General features: G+C 39.0%; 1 protein-coding gene across 2 annotated transcripts in view; it reads left to right on the top strand.

Moving 5' to 3' along the window:
• UMAD1 (UBAP1-MVB12-associated (UMA) domain containing 1) overlaps nucleotides 1–19,430 on the top strand; it is an 81,156-nt gene that overhangs the window by 41,844 nt on the left and 19,882 nt on the right. The window lies entirely within an intron of this gene.

Genomic DNA, 19,430 nt, shown 5'->3' with positions numbered 1-19,430 from the left:
TTCCAGCTCTTTAGCTTGCCACACACAGTGCCTATTTCTAGACTTACTTACCTTTTCAGAACTAATTTTTGGCAGTAAATGCTTTGTGGAAGACAAAAAACCAACCCTCTATCACCTTATCGTTATTAAAAAAAAAAAAAAAGTATAAAACACATCTTAACTTTCTACATAGCCCTGATTTATAAGTTGCTCCCCCATATCCTGAATGTTGCTATCGCTGGTAGGAGATCAATAATAAGGGAAAGAGAGAATAAACATTATGCAATAAAGAAGCTGGTCCTTTGCAGTAAGAAGAAAGTGGTGTTGCTTTGCCATATGTATCTCTTTATTGATAATATTAGTGCAGTAGTACTAAAGTTATTGCCTCTTAAAATTATCTCTTTCTTTCAGTTGTCCACACTGAAAAAGGACTTTTAGAAAGTTTTTTTGTAATGGAAAACACGGTGTAGCTTTTGACTGGTGGTATTATACTCTTTGAAATACTGATATCAGCACTGTTGCTTTCAAATTAATGGCAGTGCAGATGATTGAGAACAAAGGGTTCATGTGATTTAAATGGTTTTAATCCTGGATTATTTGAGTAAGAACTCAACCTTAAAATATAGTAATTCTAAGTGGGAGGGAAATGCATAGGATTTTACTGCTTTTCCTGGTAAATGACAGCGTATTCAGCTTGTTTGAAACATTCATCAAAATTTACTTCTTAACAAAGGTTATGATAGTATCCAGTGAATCAGTTACTGCCAGTGTATGTTATCAAAGTCAGAAATAAATCCAAACACTCCCTTTTGTCCCTCAAAATATGGTGAGGTCTGCTTATTTCTGATTCTGATCTTATTTTTGATCTAGACTTTGCAGGTTGTGCCTTATACTGTCGCAGAATCCCTGTCAATGTTAAGTAGTTTGGATTTCGGAAAAGGTAGTTTATAGCTTTGTAATACACAGTACAAACTTTCAGAGCTGCTAAATGAGTAACGCGATGACTGCTATATATGCATAGTGCATTTTGGTGTGTGAAGATCAGGTTTGAGACCATCTAAGAAACCTGAAGGTGCACAAGTCCATGAGACCTAATGGGATGCATCCACAGGTCCTGAGGAGACTAGTGGATGAAGCTGTTAAGCCATCACCATCATATCTAAGAAGCTGTGGCAGTCCAGTGGAGTTCCCACCAACTGGAAAAGGGGAAACGTAACCCCCATTTTTAAAAAGGAAAATAAGGCAGACCCTGGGGAACTACATGCTGGTCAGTCTCAACTCTGTGCCCAGCAAGATCATGGAGTGGAACCTCCTGAAAACTGTACTGAGGCGTGTGGGAAATAAGGAGTTCCTAATCTAGCTCAAGTACAATAGGGATAAAGGCAAAATAAATGAAATGGTAATAGGGAAGCTACAGACAGTATTTTAAAGCAAAATCCTTAATGCAGCTCAGCTGTTTTTGTCATTACTGGGAAATGTGTGAATTTAAACACCTTGAAAGAGTTGGTTCTTGTTTTTGCATCAGTCAACATTAGCTTAGGGAAAACTCCTGAATATATTAATTTGAAGAAAATGGAAAGTGTTTTCAGCTACATGCAATTTATTTCTGACTAAGACATCAAATAAATTTAATGTAGCCAAATAACTAAAAAAGCACAAATCTGACTAACGTTTTGCTGCTTTTTAAGTTAATTTAGCTCTGCAGTGTTTCCTGGGTGCATGCTAGTCTGACCACTGAGGAAGTGTTAGTAGCATATTGTAGGAAAACTAGGTAATGGGTTTGGTTCTGATTGATTTAATTAAATCAGTTTCAACCAAGTAGAAAATATCCCTATTCTGGCATTTTTGTTGGTGTGGGTTTTTTGGGTGTCTTGATTTTTATTTTTATGAACACTTACATTTTCTTGTAGTTACCCAAAAACATAAGGCAAAACATACAAAAGTTGTGCATTGGGAGTTTTACTAAACAAGAGATTTATGCAAATTATGTATTATGTACACTCTTGGAAAACAAGTGATCAGGTGTTGATTTTTGTTTTGTCTTGGTGAAGGAAATGATAATTTTTTATCATTATGTTAATGTGTGTCAATAATAATAATTACTAATTTATTATTTTTACATTTGTTGCCCTGTCATGGAATATAATATTTAATAGCTTCAGTAGTGATCTGCTAATTAGCAGTATCTTGGTTTGTTGGTTTATTTAAAGTTAAGCATTGCGGTTCCTATTTAGTACAACTGCAGACTTGCTGTAAACGGTCATTAAAAGCATCTACAGGAACCCATGTGGTGCGTGTGTGCATGGGGGAGGGGTTGGGTTTTGTTTTGGTTTCTTATGCATAGAGGAACACTGACGTAGAAATCAAAAGCTCGGTGTAAAAAGAAAACACTTGTTTCCAGAATAGTGAAGACCTTTTTTTTTTCTTTTTAAAGTCTTTGAAAATTTGGAAGTAGTGTGGTTTGTTTTTATTGTGAAAATTCTCAGGAAGAACAATTCAGAGTCGGTGCCATTCTTCCCAGCTGAATGGCGCTTGGTTTGTGAAATGGAGCAGCTGCGGTAGTTTTAGCTTGGCTCACAAAAACATTTGTTTTTTAATCAAGAACTTCAGATTCTGTGGTGGTTGTTCATGATGGAGATGGCCAGCTATGCCCTGTGAGACAGCTGTAGTATAATTGAGACAGTCTATGTGAAGCAAATATAAATGCTAGATGGATGTCTTAAAAGCGGAACATTCACTAAACTGTAACTGAGTTTTTAAAAGGATGAGAAGCATTTATACAGGCAAGAATTTACTGCACAATGAAACATTTTATGTATAGAGATGTTCTTACATACATTGCATAAAACAGGGTTTAAGTCTTCAGCATTAGCATTCAAGTTACACAGTGCAATAATCCAGGTTTGGTGAAGTGTGTATATAGCTGCATAATGAGAAATGTCCCACTTTTCTAAAAACATTTTTACAAATACAGTTGAAGTCTCCTTCTTAAATTGTCTGGAATGCACTGTCTGCCTAAATGTAGGTGTATGTGTCACACATTCATCCATGCAGTTACTGTAAGACATAAAGATGGTTGTATTTTATCAAATGGAATAGAAGGCTACTGGAAGCACTGAGAGGAGTCATTAATCTTTGGTGGCAGTTGTGGCACTTACACATGTAGAAAAACTTTTTAAAGCAGGTAAGTATCGGGAAAATAAGTGCTTCATCTCGTGTAATGTAAACCCTCAGACTTGACTGTTTTAGAGGGATTTTTCTAAATAGCAGTGTTTGACTAAATGAAAAAGATCTTGTTTCACAGCACAAATCAAAAAGTGCTGCCCATATGTTTAAAAAAAAAGAGAAAAGGTTGATTTCTAACATTTTGTAGTAATTTTATAGTCACAGTTAATAACTGTTTTGAACTTGGAGTGGCTAGTTGTGTGTTTCATGCTGAATTATACATTCTTCATATACGTGACAAGTTTGTTATGAATTAATTATAAAGATCAGAATGTTTTCCTCTCTCCAGACAGGCTGTTCCATTCTTTTTCTGTCTTTTACATAAAGTTTAGCTGAACTTTTAGAAAAAACACTGTACCAAAGTAATATGAAGATTATGGTCCTTGTGGCAGTGTATAATGTTGCTCCTAGATGTTCTCCTTTGTTTTCAAACACTTTGTTCCTTTTTGTGTTTCCAGTGTGTGCAGTCTCAAACCTCTTTGATGCTAACTAATTGAGGGGGGGTGTAGGAAGAAAATGTAAAAGGGTTAATCCGTTACACTGGTATTAATGAGTCAGCTGGATCCCTGCCATTGTCTCATTTCTGATTCACTTAGCACCGATTAGCACAAATGACACTTAGTTTTGTGGGAAGCAAGCTGGGAAGACGGTAGGTAATGCAGATCTCGGATGAGAACAGGCTAGTCTCAGGTTAATACAGGTAAATATATCATGCTATATGGGCTGAGATAAGAAAATAATCCTGTTTTCCTGCTGGACTCCTAAGAACGCTGACAGTATCAGTAGGGCTGGGATGTTTTAGGCTCACACATGGTTGATCAAAAGGTGGCCAGGCTGTTTTTTTAACTCTGTTCTCTGATGTACTGCTGGAAATTCAAGTGCTGTATATACTTACCTGACACCCGCACATTAGAAATAAGATGCTGAAAGAAAACCATTATTTGTATGTCTGTGCAGCTGAGAGCCCCTTTCTTAAATGACACTTCTTGTGACAAAGTTTTGAAAATATTTGATTGTGTATTAATACAACAGTAGTGTTTCTATGGTCTGTCCTGAGCTTTTAATCTAGAGTTCTGGGACAGTAATAAAGAGACAGTAATTCTAAGATGTATTGCGTTTTCATTATTTTTGATTGCAAGTATAACTGTAAATTGATTAAAGAAGCATATGGGGAGAAGGAAATCATGCTTCAGAGCACACTTATAGTCAGTAACTTTTTACTATGTTTTTTATTAACTTAGAAACAAACTCAGAATCCCTCTATTACACCTTCATTCAACATACACACTGAAGTATAGTGAAGCTTTGACTCCTGTCCGCTGGTGCTTCTGTCTTGGGGATCCCCATGATTAGGGCAGAGAACCCTGTTTCCCCCTGATTCCTTCACTGCAGGTATCATTTCACCTGCAGTGATATCTACAAGAAAACATGCAAGGTGGCTGCAGTGTCGTATGGACCTTAGCAAGTTTGCAGATGACACTAAGCTGGGTGGAAGCGTGGATCTGCTGGAGGGTAGGGAGGCTCTGCAAAGGGATCTGAACAGGCTGGACCGCTGGGCTGAGGCCAATGGCATGAGGTTTAACAAGGCCAAATGCCAGGGGCACAACAACCCTGTGCAGTACTACAGACTAGGAGAAATCTGGCTAGAAAGCTGCCTAGGGGAGAAGGACCTGGGGGTGTTGGTTGACAGCCGACTGAACATGAGCCAGCAGTGTGCCCAGGTGGCCAAGAAGGCCAATGGCATCTTGGCTTGTATCAGAAACGGCGTGACCAGCAGGTTCAGGGAGGTGATTCTCCCTCTGTACTCGGCACTGGTGAGACCGCACCTTGAATACTGTGTTCAGTTCTGGGCCCCTCACCACAAGAAGGATGTTGAGGCTCTGGAGCGTGTCCAGAGAAGAGCAACAAAGCTGGGGAAGGGGCTGGAGAACAAGGTCTTACGAAGAGCGGCTGAGAGAGCTGGGGTTGTTTAGCCTGGAGAAGACTGAGGGTAGACCTCATTGCTCTCTACAAGTACCTGAAAGGAGGTTGTGGAGAGGAGGGAGCTGGCCTCTTCTCTCAAGTGACAGGGGACAGGACAAGGGGGAATGGCCTCAAGCTCCACCAGGGGAGGTTCAGACTTGACATCAGGAAAAGAATTTTCACGGGAAGGGTTATTGGGCACTGGAACAGGCTGCCCAGGGAGGTGATTGAGTCACCTTCCCTGGAGGTGTTTAAGGGACAGGTGGGCGAGGTGCTGAAGGATATGGTTTAGGAATTGTTAGGAATGGTTGGACTCAATGACCCAGTGGGTCCCTTCCAACCTAGTCATTCTATGATTCTCTGACCTCAGGTAACCAGGGCAGAGTTGGAATGTCGCTTGCACCTGAGCATTTTCTTCCTCCTCAGATCTCTTCAGTCACTGGAATGCTCTTAAGGGCATGATCACATCCCATATGTGAAACTCTTCTTACTGTAGTAGAGCTTTTCTTCTGATTACAACCTTTCAGAATGGCTCCCTAGGTTCAGTCTGCCCTCCATACTGGAGAACGGTGCAGAAATCATGGATAAGGAGTTTTTTACTTAAGATGTCTTCATTTGGGAGCAATTCTTTCAATTTAGTCACTTTTTCAATTTAGAAAGATTCTTCCCTGCATACAGGGCAGGTATTTAACATAGGTCCCTCCTCATCACCTTTGTGGGAAGCCTGTTGGCAATAGCTGTATGGGGAGCCTCATCTCCTAACTTGCTGCAGCTGTTCCCCTTTCCCAATAAATTAGCTGCAAAACATGCTGTGCATTTGTCTTCCACACCTACATTTTAAAAAATTCACGAGAGGCACAGTCTTCCAACCTCCAAGTTGCTTAGAAAGTTTGAGACTGGTTGGTTTTGAGGCCTTCATTCCTAATTAATCCCTTTGGGGCAGGACAGTAAAGCAAAGGAATTTTTTCTAACCACAGAGGCTTTAGGTTAAGTAATGTGGGATATCTCAAAGGCAAAATCATATATACTGTCTTCTCCTATGTCTGATCATATTCATCCAAGAGTGGTTTGGCCAGTGGCAGTTTTGCAAGGGGGATAATGTGATTTTATCAGCCTGCTGCCACCCAAAAGCAAAGATCATACTTTGCCCCATCTCTGGTGTTTGCTGGACTTTGTGAATTGGCTCAATTCCCAGAAGAAAAGGGTTAATAAGCAGAAAGTCTGTTGTTCTTCAGAGTCAGTGTAAGGGCAGGACCTTGGAGTGAGCAGAAGAGAAATTGCCCTCCTTAGTGGTGGTGAGCAATTAGATCAGCTTGTGTGGTCTCGCACGTGACCGTTATCTGGTCAGCAACTAAAGATAACTGATCATATTGTACACAGAAATAGTTGTGCTGTTGAGAAAATTACCCGGTTTTGGGCTAGCTCCATATATATTTGGGCTGATCTTCTGGTTTCCTGAGAGGGGATGAGTACCTTCATCCTGCTATAGACCACACTCTTTCATTTAATTTTCTGCAATTCTGTGAGTGTTTCTCTAGGTTAGTGTTGTGCTGTTCTAGTAAAGTGGATTGGCTCAAAGAGGTTGAGTGATGGAACTAGGTAAGGTAAGGTAAGAGGGAAGACAGTGCTGAGGAAATTGGAGATGTGAATGGAAACAGGTCCTTGGGTGAGCTGCTTGATTGCCTCTCAGGGTCTCATTGCACAATACTATTCAGGTACCTGATAGAGAGCCAGATCTGCTTAATAAGGTGAGAGTTAAGTCAGCCAACTGAAACAATTCTTCTGGATTAGAGGGCTGAGTAACAGCTCAGAGCAGAGGGGAAAGATGGGCCCAAACGTTTTGGCAGTATTGAATTGGTCTGATAGCAACTATGTACATTATCTGCCCTGTTGTGGTCCTTGTGTGTGTAGACCTCTAGGCACTAAGGCTACAGTCTGTACCTCCTCTCAAAGGAGAGATGAAATCTCTCTCGACAGAGGCTGTGTTCTTTGGGGAAGAAAGGAGTGTCATTTTGTATTCGTGGCCCTGGATTTATTTCCCCCCTAGTTTTTCTGCGCATGAGGCTGCATAGTAATTGTAGGCAGATCATGATGTGAGGATGTCAGGTTCTGAATGTAGGACACATCCCCGAGTAGGACACACACAGAGCAGTAACTGCATCATGGAAACTGAGTTCTCTCTTGTTTTGTGAAAATCATTAATCTACCATAGCGGCTGCCTATCAGATACAAGAGTTAAGGTCTTCGTGACCTGGAATTTCATCTGCCAATTTTCAGCTAGCTGAATAGGTATCTGTTAATGCAGCCTTTTGTGCATGGGATGGCTTGGTTCATTGGCTTGTTTTATAGGGAGATAGCAGAGTGACATTGTTGCTCTGTGCTTTCTCTGAGTACTGAGTTCAAAACAGAGGTGGAAAGGAGGATGACTAGAAATCAGAAAGAATTTGACTGTTTCGAGTCTCATCTGTGCAAAATTCCTCATTGTCAGAGTTCAAGTAGGTGCATCTTAAACCAAATTTATAAAAATTGCATGAATTTACCTACTTTTTTACCAATATACCCTCAAGAAATTACATTGCATTGACCTGGTAAGATTTCAGATTTTATGAAAAAAATTATTTTGGCTGTCATAATTCTTAAAGCAAGATTACGGAAGTCCTGAAGGAGCTGTCATCCAGACTAATGAGATGCCCCCTTGAACACAGCTGTTCAGCTTCATGAAGTAGGTGTTCACTTGTCTGATTTCCTGAGGCTGAGAAGTAAAACCGAATGCAAGTTTCTTGTGAGGATAAAGCAAAAGGCAGAAAAGTAGTTGCATTGTTGACTACTTTGGAAGAAAAAAAAAAATCTCTACTTTCCTACAGCCTACTGATAACTACAAAAAAAAAAAAAGAGCATTTCTTAACATAATAAATTGGTTTGGCGGGGGGGGGGGTTGTATGTTTAATAATTTTGTAGTGTTTTTCATGTGTGAGTCTTATCACTCCTTTGAAACTTTCCACGTCGATTTGTGTAATGTCTGGAGTGAAGACAACATTTAGATCCAAAATGCTGCCTTCTGTTTTTTCATGACGGAAAGCAAGATCTGTGCTGTGATTGCGTACATTTCCACAGGACAGCTGAGCCACTTAGCTGCCTGAAGAACAGGTCATCCTGCTTCTTGCTCCTGGAAGCAGTGTTACTTTCCATTATCCTTCTGCCAGCTCTGCAGGCTCTTTTAATGTCTCTGATTTAGCTCTATAAACTGAGAGAAAACTAACCCAGCAAGAAAGGGAGTATGTACTTATCTTTTTCAGCTAGTTCAGTGAGCTCACATGGCTCGTAACACCTCAAGAAGCTTTGGGAGCCACCGCAAAGGAGACAGTAGGAGCACCAGGGCTGGGAGGAGAGGCAGGGCTGCTGTTTTTGGCAGCATGGAGCTGTTTGCCTGACTCAGCCGTGTTGTGAAAACTCTCCCTTAGGTAATAGTGTTCACACTACAGGTTGACTGACAGTTCTTCAAATAGTAGCCAGAAGGGAGTTACCAGATGTGCGCAGTTTGTTTTTGTAGGGTGTTGGTTTTGGTGTGTTGTGTTTTGAAATGGATACTTACCCTATTCTAATCATGTTGTTGCATGAAAATGTTGTGCAGAAAAATTACATGTAGGGCAGACCTGCCTGGGAACTTGATGTTGAGCAAGGGGGTAAGGAGCCACAGAACCCGGGGAAAATTGTCCTTCAATCTCTGGGACAATCTGCCCGCTGGATTTTGAGGAAATCAAAAACCTTTGTACGTTTTGTCTGCTGAATGTTGCAAGCTCGAAAACCTGAGACAGAGAGTGGTCTTTCATCTTAGAACATTAGGAAGTTTTTCTTGGAAGGTCTGGTGGCCCTTGTTAACATAGCTGACACGTCACCATGGATCTTGAGTGCCCGTAAGCCTGGAGTTCGCTGGGAGCCCTGGCTGCAGTTTGAAACCTCGCTGGCTCCCCAAAGCCTCTGGGGAGTTGGGTGGTTATCATCTCAGGAAACAAGAAATGTTCTTTTCTCTAAAACTGCTTCTCTGCCTTTGTGCTCTTGAAGCTGGCATGATCCTATGTGGGTGTTTTGTTATTGTTTTTTTGACAAATAGAAATGTTTTGCTTTCAGCTGGAAAATGCCATTTCTGTGAAGACTTTGGGGGTGGGACTGATACACAGTCTAGGCTTAACTTGGCATAAATGATGGTAGACCTCAGACAGTTCCACACAATTAACAGCTGGTGATAAAAGTTACAGCCATCTGTGACCTTTCTTCTTTTCCTCCATGCATGATAAGACTATGATATAGTCCTGGCAGAATTTTTTTTAACAAATTATTCAAGTACTGCACAATTATTTTTTTTTCTTCTTCGCTTTGTGGGCAGTGTTAACGTCACTTTTTGGTGTACGCAGAAATGTTTGGACATTTCATTGCAAGATGCAGCAAAAAATGTATTAGCTGGACTTTTATATCCATTGCTCTTGTATCTTTGTAAATAGATATTTTAATATGGTGGGGCTTTCTTAGACTTTGTAAACTAAATTTCTGTTTTCAGAATACTCATTCACTCCTTTTCTTTCCCTTCCAATGTAACTTCTGCCCACTTCTTCAAGTCCTTTATAGAATTCTGCCAGTGCTTTTTTTGTATTGATACTTCAATTTTTTTCCTATCAGATCTGCAGTACTACATTTGTGTAATGTGAAAATACAATTGAAGGTGCAAGCAATGGTTAGAAAAGTTTAATGTGCTGAAGCTAGAAATACTAAAAATCTGTGAATATTTAATACTATTTATCTTATTGCCTTTATAATCATAGTGAGAATAGGTTGAAGTGGACATTTCCATGTTGCTTACACACAAGTCAAAAGTAAACAAAAAATTCCAGTTTGTTCTTCTACAAAGATGGCTTTAAAATAAAGTTTCTAGAAGTACTAAACCATCTTAAAGCAAAAAGTAATTGGAAAATAATATGTTAATCCTAGTTAATCCACATTATTGACCTGTGCGCTCAAATAAATAAATAAATAAATAAGTAAATGTATGTAGTCCTTTACTCATCTGTATAGAGCTGGTTATTCATGGGAGAGGTCTTATCTGAAGGCTAGCTCCTGTGCTGTTTTTTGCCATTTCTGAGGACAGGTTAAATGGACTTATGTTTTATTTGTGGAGATTGTCTACTTCTTAACCTGTTTGGGTTGGTTGATTGGTTTTAGATCCCTTTCCTAAGATTGAGGGTGGATCAGAAGATAGTAGTAACAAAGTGGAATAAACAGTGTAAGCCAAAAGTTAGTATTTCAAGAAGTTAGGGAAGCAGAGATATTTTTTATCAAATAATTTGTTGAGATTTCTTTTGGATGTAGGTTTTCCTTTTTTTATATTTAGAACTTTTGTGTAACAATTTTAGGTATATTTATAAACTTGTTACTACACAAAATCAAAACAGAGTTTATACTTCATTTTAGAGGAAAACAAAATATGCTGTGTTCAGAGATACTCTGCAAGCATGTGTCAGAAATAAAAAAACAACAGTGGATGTAACATAATGTTTTCTGCTCTGAATTGACATTATATAGTCACAGTGACATATGATTGTCAGGGTGCCATCTAGAAAATAACTTTCAGATAAATGTAGGGAGGGAAGGTTTTTCAGCTGCAGTATTTGTGATCCTTCTGACAGAAGCTTAGATATTGTGATTTAACTTTCTACATCAGGTGCATTGGTGGCTGTATGTCACACAGACACAAGCTGTGTATCAGTGTACCTATATAACTTCGTGTGTGGTTGTTTATGTTTTAATTTATTCTGCTTAACTTTGTTTCAGAATGGGGACTTTCATGCCTCTTGAGAGGGTGGCAGTGCTCTAAGTATGAAACCATTATTACTTTGGAGAAGATTTATTAAAATTATGTCACATAAAAATTACTTTAAATTAATGTTCTGTCATATGCATTAATTCTTCTCCCAGAAAGTATTAACTTAGCTTTCTGGTACTTTCATAGTTTTTGGAACACAAAAAGTTCTTAATAACTTACATGAATGTTGTGGGCAGCTGCTCACATGTGAAGGCTTCATTATGTAATAATTATTTCTTGTTTAAATATACCTGAATTTCTATCAAGATAAAATAAAACACAGTGTTCCCTGGATTAGGACAAGTTATGAAGTTCAGTTTCTCAAGAACCTGCTTGAGTATCTCCTTGTCCTTCTACCACGCTACAGTAGCCCTGGCTATTTTCTTGCCTTATTGTATATTGTATATTATATATACTTCCTTCCCAGTGATCAACTACAACAGTATTTGCCAACTGACCTCCCAGCAGGCCAAGAAGAATAGAGAGCAACGGGTCTTTTCTTCAGCAGGGGCATTACTCCTGGCTTCTTTTTACCACTCAGGTGCACATGATTATATTCTGTAAACATCTCCATGTCTTCTGTTTCTATGCGAGTTTCAACCATGTTTGACAATGTTTTCCTGCGTTATCAGGGACAGAAGATTGGTCAAGTAAATCTAATTCCTTAGGGAACTAGCTTGAATTTGCATTATTTATTTTCTAACATAGTTTGCATTTTTGTAGCAAGCTTCATATAAAATTATTAGGTTATCAGCACCTCAGTTTTTGGAAGACAAATAACTTTAATGCATACTGGACTAGGGCATGCAAGTTATACAGTGTAACCAAGAGCAGAGCAGACAACACTGGATTTTTAAGTCCTAGGAACATCTCTGTCCTCATCAATGTGAGTTTTCTTTCTGGATACGATTGCCTTTAGAATCATATCATGAATAAAACAGGAGGAAAGGAGTCCTAATCTCATAGTTAAATGGGGATAGTGAAATAATCTTAATTTCAGAGTGAAAAGTTGAGTGTTATCATAAGTATTTACCTTGTGAACAACACCTGAGCCTGTAATATGAGATGGGTTTGTAGGTTGGTTTAAATAGTGACAAGAAAATGATACTGCTGAAATGTGTTTAAGGGAAGTTGCTTGCCAGCAGTACTCTGTGTGAGCCGTACTATTGTCTTTAACTGAGTGTATTGTCGTTACTAATGTTTCCCCTAAGTTCTTTGCCACTCATCAGGAACTGAAGAGGTAAAGACTTTTATTATTTTGAGATTAAACTTTTTATCATCCTTCCAAGCAAAATAAGAAAACACAGGAAGAATTGTGAAGATTATGGCTGTCATATTCTCATCAAAGTTAAAGAAGACAAAGTTAGGCAAGAGGAACAGAACAAATAAAGGCAAATAGATCTGTCTTTATCTCCCTCCCTTGGAAAAGCAAAAGGAGTCTAGTAGGAGGCTATAACCATGGAGGAAAAGCTGGCTTTCAAACTGCTGCTTCTTTTGTGCTTTTTGCATATCAGCCCATCCGTATAGCAAAGTTAGATTATGCTAAGTATAGACATCTTTTGCTACACAGGAAGCACATTTGAGAGTGAAGTAGAAAGGAAAGAGGTTATATAAATTAACAGTAAAATTCTCCAAACATCTGAAAATTTAAGGGACTTCTTGTTTCATTCTTATCCTTAAAACAATGTACTTATCCTATGGGATGCTTGAGCTGGTCTAGATGACCATGACAATAGGCTAACACACAGTTATTAAATAAACAATGAATCTACAAAAAAAAAAAGAGGTAATGATCTTATAAAACTTTTCTTTCTCAAAAAGGCAGATAAAATGGTTTAATTCCCCAGAAAAGTAAGATTCAATTGGGTTTGGAAGTTGCATTTGCTTTGATATGAAGAGGAGGGGCTTAACTGACAGATTAAGTGAATGACAGGGAGCTTTAAAGTTTCTCCAGGAATGTCAAGAACTGCTACTTAATGCAGTAGTGTAGAGGCTGGACGATGGCATGTAATCTGTGCCTTCCAGGCAGTTTTGTAGATTTATTTTAAGTACAATGTTCATGATAAATACTGTCATATAACAGATATGTTGGATGCTTATCCACAGTACAGTATCAGCTGAACAAAAGAAGAGTAGTGAATAGTTTTGAAGTTCTCCCTGAGGCATGGGCACACACCCCCAGATGAGTACGATTGTCGGTTCAGAAGACTTAGAGGACATACACTTCTCTCGTGTAGCTTTTGTTTTCAACTTCTTTCTTATAAAATGATTGAACATGTCGTAAGCCCTTACTTGGATCTGTACTGTGTTAGTTGCTTCAGTACTAGGGATGATATATCTGATAAGTCATATCATGTGCTTATTCCAATAGCAAACCTAGATAAGGAAGGTGCAGCAGCATCTAGGGTAATGAACTCTAGAACGGCATTTCCAAATAGCAAATTGAAAAAGTGGGATCTACTGAAAGATATGCTGTGGTGAGGGGGGGTCGGTGTTTTTGTGGACTACTTAGAAAGGCTGGTATGCGTGTACAGTGGAGGAGAAAGTACTTCCATGGATGCATCACACCAGTAAATCGGAATGAGATTGATTCTCAGAATTTCTTTATGTTTGACATTGAAGTATTGTAAGTTAAAACCAAACTAGAGTAACATTTTGTCGTAGGGGATCCTGGCTCATGTATTAATGAATTCTAGAGTTTTCTTTGAATGTAACTGTGGACCTGGAGGTAGCAAGTAGCGGAGGGATAGATAGAACTGAGAGATGAGAGAGGTGGTGGAATCTTCATCTTTGGAGATTCAGAATTCTGTTGGACAAGCCCTCAAGGAACACAGTTTCATGACAAAGTTAGCCCTGCACTGAGCTAGAGTTTGGACTAATTGTGACCTCCAGTTATTGCTTCCAGCCAGAATTTTGCTTATGAAACTGGCTTTTGATTCATCAGCTTTCTGAAAAAACGCTTATAAATGGAAAGCAGGGGAGTTGGAATGATTTAGCCTCAGTGAAGTGATTAGAGATGGAGCTGGATTGAACTTTAAGGGTCCCTTGGTTTAGGATGCAGGAAACCTTTGAAAGAAGTCAAACTTCTAAGAAGTTGGAAATACAAATAAACAAAGAAATAAAAAGCTTTTTGCAAACTTATAACTATGCAATCTGGGATACTGAAACTCTACAGGAGCCTCTAATGTTCTCATATTGTTTTTCCATTGCCATTTGCTGTGATCTTGATAATGTGATGTGAGTTGAGAAGACCCTGACAGAATTGTTTAGGAAAATGTAGACTCTACATTAAGATCACCTGCAACAGGATGGGATACCGAAACGAAAGTGGGTGGCAGATTGGAGTGCCACTCCCATAATCTTCAGCGGATGTGCTGTAGTTGGATTTGCTATTCCTCTTATTTGGGAAAGGACTGAACCTTGTTGCTTCATGTCTGTAAATGTGAAAATATTCAGGCTAATGTGTACCTTGTTACAGCTTTCCCTTTCTCATTTACAATATGAAAAAGTCAGTCTTTTGTGGTTCTCACTCTGTAGGGTTCATATAGGTTTGTCTCATGGTTTGTCAGGATAATTAGAGAAGATATGGGTAAGTTCTGCTCCCCATCAAAACTTTGTTTGTAGGAAACCCTTAAAGACACTATATGTGTCTATAAAACACTATTGAAACTCAGTATAAGGCTGCCAAAAACTTAACTGTGTGCCTTCTTAGGCTAACACAGACCTCTGCCTTAGTATGAGCTTACACAGACTTCCTTCTCATTCACACTTATGCAGCATAAACTCTTAAAATCTTGTTTTGCTGAAAATTGCAGCTGTGGATGATCTTTTTGCTGATATATTGGATTTTTAAGGGCTATTATTAGCTTGTTGAAATGAAACTGCTGTTGATACAAAAAGCTTTAAAATGAAACTAGGATGAGGTGATCTGAAACTGGGATGACTTCATTGTTTTGCCAACTATGCATATTCTTCTAAGGCTACTATGTCTTGGCCATGTGCACGTGGAAGCTGAGGAGGGTTAGTGCGTAGGGTTTGTAGCACTAATGCTAGACAGAATGGTAGCCCCTACTTTTAAGAAAAAAGAACCACCTATCCATGAGTTTCTCATCTCTGCCACTGAAGAGGACAACAACTAGCTAGTGCCTTATTTGATTCAGATGGATCATTGAGTGGTCTGTTAAGCACCACCTAGAACTTTCAAATTGCTTATAGCTTAATATATTTTGCTATAATTGTGTACAATACTTAAAGATCCTTTCCAACCCAAACCATTTGTGTTTCTATGCTCATTAGCAAAGAATTCTACAGTTCTGCCTTCTGTCATATGTTAATTGTCTTGATCCCATAAAACCAGCGCAATTTTGTGTTCTGAGTGCTGCCATCAGTGTTCCCTGGTACCACCCTGCTGCAGTCCTCAGCTCACTAATAAGGTAGGAACTGGCTAGTAAACATATCTGACTGATAATTTGGATTGACAGCTTGGCACTCTTTGGCACTAAGTGTAGCTATGGGCTCTTCTTGAAAGGAAGGAGGGTGAGATAAGCTTGCACTGGTGCTGGAAGTAAATGGGAGCTGTGAGACCCTAGCAGTGGGTACTGGATAAACAAGCAGGGCAGGGGAGAGACTGAGCAGAAGAAGCACATTTTATCCCTGCTGAAGGAGCTGGGGCTATTTAAATGAGGCTGAGAGAGGAGTAGGGGAACAGGACTCGGAAAAGTGATACTATCAAACCCCTTTACAAAGAAGTGCAATTGTAGGAACCCCTGAGACTCAGACATTCATAGAGGAGAGGAAATTACAATACTCCTTAAATACCTCCGTGGATTGAAAGTGCTGCCTCTATCGATGGACTGAAGCCTGAAGTTGTGTTAGTTTATTCTGGAGCAGGGTAAGTTAAAATTGGTATGTCTGGCCTGTCTTTCTCTCTTATCTCAAGGAGAGAGAGGAAGATTTATGAGTAAGAAAGAGAGGCAAGAAACTGCAATAAAACCTTGATGCTTCCACAGAATCACTGTGCTCTTCTCAGATTCTACTAATCCTCTCTTAAAACTTTTTGCATTTGTGCTTCTAGCTAGAAGCCAGAATATTCTTTTTGTTGCCTTTCTGTGCAGGATAAAGAAGGTACTGATGGGCAACACAGTGTTAAGCAACTGAAAATAGCTGCCTTCCTTTTGAAGCTGAAGGTGACATTTGAAAATCCATGTATTTGGTAGCTAGTTGCTGCTTGCAATGTTGCATATGTTCCATTGTCTCACGGAGTTCTTGCACAGACCAGGACAAATGGCAGTCGAAGTTACAGAAGACTAAAATATATTTACAATTGGTTTTAATTTTTTTAACTGAGTCCAATAGACTTTTAAATGCTGTCTGTTAATCAACAGACTATGGAGCTTAAGGATAACAAAATGCTGGAAGAGGGAAGAGTATAAATAGAAACCTCACTTCCTTGCTGAGTAGAAGCCAAACTTGTGCTTTCTGTATGAGAGTTCGCTGAGGTCCATGTAAACAGCTGAATGCAGATTTCTGAAGAAACCAACAATTTTGAGGTCTGAAGGGGAAATGTATATAGTACGTACTGAAGACTGGACTGAGTATTTCTTTCCTGTTCAAAACCTGGCTGCAGTTCTTGGAAAAAGAAGATTCCAGTGGAACTCGCAGAATGTTGGTGCAAGCCCAGCACCGGCTCAGTGGAAGGAGAGCCATGTCTCTGAACTTTGAGTGCAGCACCATCCGTGTGGGCCTGGAAAAGTCTTACTATAACTTAAAAAATGCTCCCAAGGTTGAGGAATTGAAATATGGGCTTATCTGGACAGCAGAATAAATATGTCTACTACTGTCTTTTCAAACTTGAAAATATTTTTCCATTTGTAAGTAAGAGAATATTTTACAGCAATGAGCATGATTTTTTTTTTTTTGTGATAAATTTTCTTAGTAATGTTCTGATAATCTTGGACCATATTACACTGCATGGAGTACCCTTCATTTCTAATTCTTACGGTCTCTAAATAGTATATCACATTTTTAGATATATGTCTTAGATTTTATTTTAATAGGAGTTTTATGACTAAAACTCTCCATAATGCTTTTAAACCAAGAGATGTATGAGTCAGGATCTAATTGTTTTGTAAAACAAATCATTTTGTCTGTTATCTCTTAATTAAAGTATAGCTTTAAAATTGCTCTAGTTCAAACAAATTAATTCAAGAAATCTTATGGCCTATATTTATACAGGAGATTAGGCTACATGATTACAGTGGTCCCTCTGGCCTCATCTGTGAACATATTTGCAGTTCAGTTATGATGGAAGTTTTTGGGGAAGTGGTGGTGGGTATTTGGTAGCCCTATATTCTAAGGCCAGGTGTTTGTGATTTTTTTCAGAGCCAGATTTCAGTTACTTAGTTTGGGAAAATTGTAATTATATACCTATTTACATTAGGATTGCATCAGGGGAATTGTTTGGGATTGAGTTTTTTTCCAGGGTGTTTGAGAGGAAAAGGTGGTTTGGTTGTTTGTTTTTTCTCCCCAGTCAAAAACTATTAGCCAGAATGTGTACATTAGTTCCTGCTCCTGAAGGTCCATTCTGTCCTTGAGATGTCTGTCTGTTTGGTGTTTACCTTCATCCACCTTCCTAACATGTAGGTAGATAAGAAGAAGAGATTGCAGGGTGGCAATGGAGAGGAGGAAAAGCCAGATCAGAGGGAAGCATTTGAGAGGCTGAGTCTGAAGAGGGAAGAGAAACTATGACTTCCAGTTAAGTGAAGAAATTAGAATCGAGTTCAATGGGAAACAAAGGCAAGCTGAACAAAGACAAAAAAAATTTAGTGTGGCTAAACAAGATGGATCAGCTATGACAAGCTTGCTAAGGTTGGGAAATGTGGAGCTGGGGAGTTATGTGAGAGCTAATTCATTGTTTGGGCTCGTAGAAACAAGTATGGCTAATCTGTTTGTGTATTTGAGATAGGAAGCAGTGAAAGGAGAACACCAGAAGTACCGATTCCATTGGAAAACTATTCTTTCCTAGTGGACATCTTGGGAAGCTTGGTGTACAGCTCCCTGTAACTGTTTTAACTCCATTAACTCAAATAATAACAGTCTGTAAGTCTGTGCAAAGATTCATAGCATTTCCCTGCAGGACCGTATGCCTGAAAATTTGGCAAGGTACTGAAGTTTCCCCATTTGTCTTTTATTTTTTTTTTTTAAGGGAAGAAGAGCTCTGCATTAAAGTTCAGTTTACAAAGGCAATTTGGGTTGTGAAACACTATTGATATTGCTACATTTTGGCCTGCTTAAGAACTTATGACCTCTGGGAGTTCGAATTTGGATTTTAAGTCAAAAAAATTAATTTCTCTCCAAATGAACTGTTCTTATTTTTCCTTTCCTGTGAACACTTTTACGTTTTTGACCTTTTGGTCTTGATTTCAAGCAAAGATTTCTTTCATCTTAAGGAAAATTAATCATAGGGGGAAAAATATATTCTGAATAGCATTAACACACATGAATTTGGTCTTTTTTTTCATGTAAAAACTTCTGTGTGCTTTCTCAGGAATGGTATGTAAAGACAAGGAGTAAAAGTTGGTTCCTGTATTTCTTAAGTCTCCCAAGTAGCTCTCTTTCAGTATGTTTACGCATATACCCGACTTTACCCAATATGAGTCATCTCAGTGATTTCAGTTAGCTGCCCCTTTGCTACTGACAGGCTGTGCAGCTCTTCCCTTACACACTTGAGAAGTCTTTATCCAGCTCACTGCAGTCTACTTGCATCTTCAGAAGTCTCTGTGCAGGCAGTGTAATTTCCCTTGACAAATCCTGATTATAGGGAGGGGTATCCTGTAGAGTCTTGCCTGCTGCATCCTTCATGGAATGTAAGACTAGAAGGGAATACAAAAGGTCATTCATCTTCCTTGTGTTGGCTGGACTGAAACCATTCATCAACAGATGTTTCTTCAACTTCTCTGAAATCTATTGGTGATGGACCCCTCTTTAAAGAGACCATTTCCTTAAGTCTTTCAAGTGCTTAAGTAGCTTAACTCCTGGAGAAACTGATCTAGCTTAAATTTGGTGCAGTTTACAGTTATTTGCACTCTCATCCACAGCAAACACACCAAAAATATGTCTTATTGTCCTGTTCCTATATCTGTTAACCATTTTCACGCCTCCCCAAGCTTTTGCAGTCTTTCGTTGAAGAGTGCGTTTACAAGACCTCTAATAATTTTTCTTTGCGGGCCTCTTCATTACAAATGTAAAGTAATAGTTTGAAATAATATACTCTCATGAGTGTTACATAGCTCATTGTCTAATAGAAGCTTACATTTTTGTTTTTCACAGCATTGTGGAATGGAATTAAAGATGAACTGATTCCCCATCTCCTTTGGGCTGCGCCCGTGTGCACCTGGTATCGCCTTCACAC

This window comes from Cuculus canorus, chromosome 2, assembly GCF_017976375.1.
Source record: "Cuculus canorus isolate bCucCan1 chromosome 2, bCucCan1.pri, whole genome shotgun sequence".
Taxonomy (NCBI): Eukaryota; Metazoa; Chordata; class Aves; order Cuculiformes; family Cuculidae; genus Cuculus; species Cuculus canorus.
Note: the sequence above shows the minus strand (reverse complement) of the source record. Positions and strands in the feature narration are given on the sequence as shown.